A 7,870-nucleotide genomic window follows, 5' to 3' on the forward strand; every position below is an offset into this window, starting at 1 on the left:
TCTTATCTACTATATTTATATTTTTGTAAAAGTATATTAATATATAGTAAGTTATATTTATCAAATTATCAATTTATCTATAAATATACTAAAAATATTATTGATATTAATTTATTATAAATATTAAATTATTAATAATATATAAATTTTATTTATTTAGTAATAATAAATATATATCATTTGTTACATTAATAAAAATTATAGTATATGTTAACTTAAATAAGCAAATAATGGTATAATTTTAAAATTATTATATATATATATATATATATTAAAATTTTAAAATTATTAAATTTTTAATGAGAGAGATTCAAATTGCACAATTATGATTTTTGAGAGACTAAAATTGTTCAATTAAAAATTAAAAGACTAAAATTGCACAATTATAATTCTTTAGGGACTAAAATATCCAATTAAAATCTTAGGGATCAAAATTGCACAATTACAATACTTAAGGGATCAAAAATGTAATTAAGCCAAAATTAAATTAATATATTTTTTTAATTTCACAAGTTTTTTTAAAATATTTTTAATGAATGTCTTAGTTTCTTATGTTCAAAATTGACAATTTTTTATTTAATTAAATGAATTTCATAATTTTTTCAGTCCTTTAATGAAATAAAATATTTTTAATTTTATTATTTTTTAAAAAAAAATTAACATATTTTCTTTAATTATGCATAATTCTTAAATATAAAAGTTTCATAAATAAAATTTAATATTTTGAGAGCGAACAATTTGTCACAAATTTTTTCACAAAATATTTTAACCTATTTGTGACGGAATTTTGAGAGAGAACAATCCGTCACTAAATTTTTTCATTTTAGTGACGAAATTTGTGACGGATTTTTTAGAGATGAAGTTCATTCCGTCACAAAATCCGTCACAAACATTTTTTTTTATTTAGTGATGAAATTTGTGACGGATTTTTAGAGACGAAAATTTTTCCGTCACAAATATTTTTTTTTGATTCAGTGACGAAATTTGTGACGGATTTTTAGAGACGGAATATATTCCGTCACAAAAGTCAATAAATTTTTTTCCGTCACAAAACTTAAAATTCCCTCACAAAATGCGTCACTATTAGCGATGCTATTTTTTCCGTCACAAAATTCGTCACAAATATTAATTTTTCTAGTAGTGAAAGACTAATGGCATTTATTCTATTCCTAGCAATAAGCACCATTAGTTGCTCTATTTTCATTCAAAGGTTTAAAATCATTTTCCAATCTCTTAAAAACCTCAAGTTCAATTTAAGGGAGATCAAACCATAACAAGCATTATGTACAGGAAATAGAGCAATAAAACTGAATAATAACTAAGATTGGTCACTTAGAGTTTACACATGAGAATGAGTCTACTTACATCAAACCCCAACAAGGGTGAGATTAACTACACATAGACATGTAGAAATCTATAAAATGATAAAGAAAGGAAGAAGCTTGATCTTGAAGGTTCCAAAGCTATCCAATCGCCACACAAACTCCAAGAAAGGTTCTCCCTTTTGTCCTCGAAATCCTCCCTTTTAGGTTATAAAAGTTTTTTTCTTATTTGAGTAATGATCACATGTCAGCACAATCACACTAAGCGTGAGGAATTGGTCTGGAAGGGAGTTTCTTTCTAGCACATTGACGCTAAGGTTAAGCTTGGATCTGAGGCTTAGTGTGGAGACTTAGACAAAAATTCCTTCTACTTTGAACTCACCACTTTGTCCTTTGCTTCCTTTTTTCTTTCCTAACTTTCTTCTAAACTACAAAATAGCAATCAAATGCTTATAAGTTACCTAAAAAGTGATTCAAAGACAAAATGTGATCACCTACCAATTTAGATATGTTTTGAGTTCAAAACAAGATCTCAAGCTATTGGAAATTGATATAAGTGCTCCAAATCGAGCCATAAACTTAATGAAAACATAGTACTTATCAGAAAGTAGCTTGAAGGAAAGCCCAACCCACCTAATAATATGCCTTCTTTAGGTCCAACTTAAACACCACATCTTTTTTCTTATGTTTATAATGAGACATATTATGGATGGCTTCCTATAGCATAATGACATTATCAGAAGTCCCCCTTATAGTAATTAAACTACTCTAGAAAGCGTTAACTTTAAAGTAATGATCACAATATGTTAACCAAGGCTTTTGACATTATCTTATATATGACATTATATAGACTAATTGGTTTGAAGTCCTTAAACTCCTTGGGCTCATTATTCTTAGGAATAAGAACTATCAAGGTTTCAATTGTTTTTTTATCCACCACCACATAACTAATAACAGTATGCACAAGCTATCACATGTCATCACCAATGTCATCCTAATACAACTTGTAAAAGATAGGTTGAAAGTCATCTAGCCTCGATGCCTTATATAACTTCATGCCCAAAATAGCATGAAGGACTCTTCTTTGGTCATTGGGATCCCTACTAACTTTGCTTCATAAGGAGTCAAGGCCATAGGGCAAATGATGGGGATCTCAAGACTAATGTCTTCAAAATTTCCCAACAAATTCTTAAAGAATTTAACTACCTCTACTTTTTGCAAAACAGTATCCTTTGTACACTAGCACCCTAAGGGAAAGTTTAGCACATGAATTTTATTTCTTTTCCATCTCATTGTTGCCTAAGTATGAAAGAATCTAGTATTTCTACTACCAAGCTTAATCCATTCCTCTCTCACCTTTTGAAACCATAATGTTTTTTTTCCTAGAAGAGACTTTTCTCATACTCTCGTAGAAACTCCTAATACAACATGTGTTTCAATTAGTCAACACAGTTCAAAAAGGTCTCCAAGCCTTTTAGTCTTGCAGCTAGCCCCCTCTTCCTCCTAGAAATGCTCCCAAAATCCTCCATATTAAGCACCACAAAGGCTTCTTTCACTTTATCAAGGGAGGAGAAGACATTCTTTTATTTAGATGTCATGCATTCACCACCATAGACCTATAATCCTTATGTGTGCTCCAAGCATCTTCAAATCAAAATGGATGATTATTTAGGGTCATAAGAAACCTCCTACACTAAAGAAACAACATGTTGTGATTAGAATGACCCCTCAAAACCTCCACCACTACCTCCTGAAATGCAATCTCCATTAGACATCACAAAGGGCTTTATTGAGTTGCTTATGGATTGACGAAGCCCCTATGTTAGTACGATGCCAAGTCTACTTCCTACCCATTGGATTAGCAGTTATGAGATGAAAATCTTTCAGATGTTGAGCAAACATTGCTGCCTATGCATGATTAAAGGACCATTTCATCTAGTCAGACAATAACAAGGTATCATTTAGATCTCTAAACAAGAATCATAGTTATGTGAAAGAGCTTTGTAAAGTTTTAAATTCAAAGACAGTCTCACTCAAAATCTTGGGGACTTGCATATGCTCCAATATAGTACCACGTAGAACCACAATACAACATGCTCAAAGTGATAGTTTGTGCAAAACAAAAGAGTCCGCAACACCCACTTAGTACACAAAATCTTTACGAAGTAAAGCCCATACACCCTATGCATGCCTATAAACCTCTTGAACAACGACCAAAGAATACAACATTTTGTCCCAGAAATCTTTCACCCTAAAGAAAAGAATATGCACCTCAAAAAGGAAAATGATATTCAAGCTTCCTTTCTTTAGAGTTTCTATGATATGGGCCATATTTCTCTTGCCTACAACCCCACATACATTCCACGCAATCACTTTACACTCTTTAAAAATCTTTATATTAACAAATTCTTCTAAGACATTCATCCCACATCCATGTCACCTTTATTAATTACTCCAAAATTTTTCGCATCCATCCTAAGCCGAAGAAATTTATTTTGTTGTATAATCGTAGTATCTCCCTAATTTTGTAACACTTTAAAAAAATTGTAGTTGTTATTGAGGTCATGATTAGTGTCATTATTCCCGACCCCATTTATTTCTTGGATAACAAATCCCTTCCCCTTCACCCCACTTCTAGGTTTAGTTACTACCAACCATTCCCCATCGACCCCATCATTGACCGGATTTGATGTTGCATTATCTAGCGTAGGGTTTGGAACTCACTCATGCTCCTTACGATGATCATGTGGAGTGGTTATCATTGCCTTACTTGTCTCGCCACCATCCTCCAAGAGATTAGTAGCAACCCATCCTAGGCAATTACGCGCTAGATGGTTATAATTCCCACATTCAACACATAACAAATGCAAGCCCTCATACTCAATTTTGAACCAATAATTCTTGAACCAAACCTTACTTACAATAAGCTGGGTCCTCAAATCGATTTCAATGCAGACCCTTACAAATTTTCCTCGTGAGGCATTCAAGATTATCAGGTCAACCTTAATTGAATGACTTATAGCCATAGTTAGGGGGCTAAGAGCACATTTTCATCACAATATTCAATCAAGACTAGGAAATCAGATCCAAACGAAAGTTTTATCTATCTTCACCTATGAGGCCACAAAATCAAGAATCCATTCCCTTGTCGCCAAATAGTGGTCAAACATCAACCACGAGCCACCTGACGTCACCTTTTCTCTATCTGCACATAGATCAAACTTCACCATAGAAAATCCATGACCTGTGTCCAACACATCATATCCTTTTATCGGCCTCCAAGTTAGTTTTAGCTTTTCCCTCATAGTAAAAAACCCTACATTCCAAGATGTCCTTCAACGATATTATCCACAATACTTCACATGACAGTTTGGGTTGGTTTAATCTATTCCCAATCCTTCCCTTTTTTTCCCCTAACCATTCCTCTCATAATAAAGATGTCATACCAACCAATCAATGTCACATATGCTTTGGATGACATTGTTCAAGTTGGGCACTTGTGTTTTCCATCTATTTACTAACCATGTGAGGAGAACTAAATCGGTGATGGACTCATTTAAGGCACTAGGTCAATGGGTCAATGGTTGAATTAGTGAGTCACTAGTTAATATGCATGAATTAGTATATTATTAAATATATATTATGAAGATGCATATTAAAATAGTGGTTAATTTTTTTTCAAAATAACCATAGCGGCTAGGTTTGATTTTTAATAAGTCCAAATATTTATAACATTTTTGTAAATTTCATCTTCAAATCTTTGTGTTGGATGAGTGTAGCCAATGAATGTGTGCAACATTGATCAGATTGCCTGGGAAACAGGTGTGCAACATATATTAGAGCAATGTGGGAAAAAGTGCATCATTGAATAAAGGAACGGAAGTTGGAACATTTTGGTGGTCCAGCTCAATTGCTAACCTAACTACCAAGTTGATGACACACCATCCCGGTTAAATGCATATCTGGGCCAATAAGACAACCAAATTGGCTATGGTCTTGGGCAGGGTTTTAAATTGCGGACCGCATCACGCATTGCAGCCGCAATATTGTAGTTGCGGCCATGTCCGCAACGGCATCGGATCGCAATTGCGGTGTGACCGTAAATCACGGCTTTTTCTGTAACGTAACGGTGTTGCGTCCGCAACACCTCCATTTTGAATCTGCAAACGACAACTTGAAGGTGGAACAGGGAATCGTTTTTAAAAAAGTAACTTTTTTTAAATAAAAAAAAGTTAACTTTCAGGAATCTTTTCAGAGATGAGAACAGACATTCAGATAAATTATTCACGAGATCAATAATGGTTCAAACTTTAACTTAGAAGGTGAAAAACAAAGCATAGAACTTACACTTTCATTCGGAACTCCCTTTGTATCTCTACCAAGAAGAGGAAGCTTGCTTGTTAATTGTAAGTTTTCTGCCTCTTACGTACCCCTGTTTGTCTTTGTTGTTGTTGTTGATATCCTTGCCATTGTTGTTGGCTTGTTGTTGTCCCGCACTCTCGAATCCATTGGTTCCGCAGTAAATAGGGATGAATTTGTGATTTTGGCTTGATTTTTGCTTGAAATGCTTGATTTTGGTTTTCTGCTGCGGTGAATATGGATTCTGGAGTTTGGGGGATTAACGGCAGCGCAGTCCAGCAATGAGCAACCTTACGAATGAAAACCTAAATTTCTTTTAATATAATTTTTTATTTAGTTAGTGGACGTGTTGGGAACCCAAATTCAATCTTGGACTCTATCAACGTGGGCCTTTAGTGAGTTTAGGGGATTAACAGAGCATGAAAAAAATTAGAACATCGTTTGGACGTGGGCCTTTGGGCTTGTGGTTGTTGTGGCCTTTAATTAAAATTTTAAATGGCCTTTAGTCATCAATTAATTTAGTTTTTCTATTAACTGAAGCTATTTAATTTCATTAAAAAGCATAATAACTGTCAACTAAGTATACATGCAGCTGTTTTATCACATGGATGAAAATCTTTCTTTTATTATTATTTAGCCAGTAAAATGCAAAAAAGAAATGCTTTTGTTAGTAAATGTTTTCTACCATGATAATCACCATCGAATATACAAATATTGTAATAGTAAATTAAAAAATAGAATTATAATTATTATCTAATTTAAACGAAATGAAATTAGCATATCTTTAAAACTAAACTCAACTTATTTTATTTTTACAGAAAATAATGTATTTTTGTTAGTCAATTAGTTTTAAGTTTTTAAATTTGATAAAAGAAAATATTTTTTTAATTTTTTAAAATAGAAGGGTATAATGGTTAAAAAATGTGGAGACCAAAGTAGTTACTGAAAAGGGTATTCCCTTTATATATTAGTATAGATGTGAATGATTATTAGAATATTTTGCAATATTTTTATATATAATATGCTTAGCCTAATTATATGTATATCAATATTAGGTTGTTTATATTTATTTTTATTATTATGTTAATTTATTAGTCATTGTTCTGAAGTTTGAAATATAATTTAATTATTGATTGATATTATATTTTCAAAATTTTATACAAATATATATACATAATGACATCAAATGAAGAATTTCCTATAGGAAGACTATAAGGTGCTCTAAGCGACGATATTGGATGGCATTTTGGAGTACCTATAGCAAGAAATCGCAACAATGTCCAATGTAAACTTTTGTCAAAAGATAATAAGGGGTGGCATTGCAAGATTGAAGCAACACATAGCACATGATAAAGGTCAAGTAGCAGGTTGTCCAAGAGTCACGTCATTTGTTAGGGAGAATATGATGAAACTTCTCAAAGATAAAAAAGAAAAGAAAATTGACTTTAGAAAAAGAAAAGAAGAATTTGAATCTCGATTAAGAGAAGATGATGAAAAAGATAGTGTCGAGGAGATGAGGATAGCTTCGCAACAAAGCATTAGATCACAACGTGAGTGGGAAGATAGACAATGATTCAGACAACAAATAGAGAGATCTAATAACATCTATGAATCAGGTGGAAGCTCTCGCATGAGTGTTAGTCAAACTTCAAGAAAAGAAGTTGCTACTTTTGCTTTAAGATCTACAAATGTGGATCTTTTGAGAAGTAAAAGTATGAAACAACCAAAAATAGGTGGGGGCCTTATGAAAACATTAAAGAAAAAGCTTGGAGAAGCGGTAAGAAAGTTTATAATTTATGAACGCTTACCTATGAATTTATCAAATTCTCCATGGTTGCATAATTTGATTATTGCAGCAGCTGAGGTAGGTCCATCAGTTAAATGCCCTACACCTTATGAAGTTTCTGATGTGTATTTAGAAGCTGAATATAAAAGCATGCAAGAATGGATAAGCAAGTTGAAAACTACATGGAAGGAAAAAGGAGTAACAATAATGTGTGATGGTTGGACAGATAGTGTAAATCATACACATATTATGAATTTTCTAGTGTATTGTAGCAAGGGAACGATTTTCTTGAAATCTATTGATGCTTCTAATGTTGACAGTAGAAATACTGATTACTACTTTCAGTTATTGGATAAGGTTGTGGACGAAGTGGGAGAAGAATTTGTAATTCAAGTTGTTACAG

Source organism: Cajanus cajan, chromosome 5 (genome assembly GCF_000230855.2).
Source record: "Cajanus cajan strain Asha chromosome 5, NIPB_CcT2T_4, whole genome shotgun sequence".
Classification (NCBI taxonomy): Eukaryota; Viridiplantae; Streptophyta; class Magnoliopsida; order Fabales; family Fabaceae; genus Cajanus; species Cajanus cajan.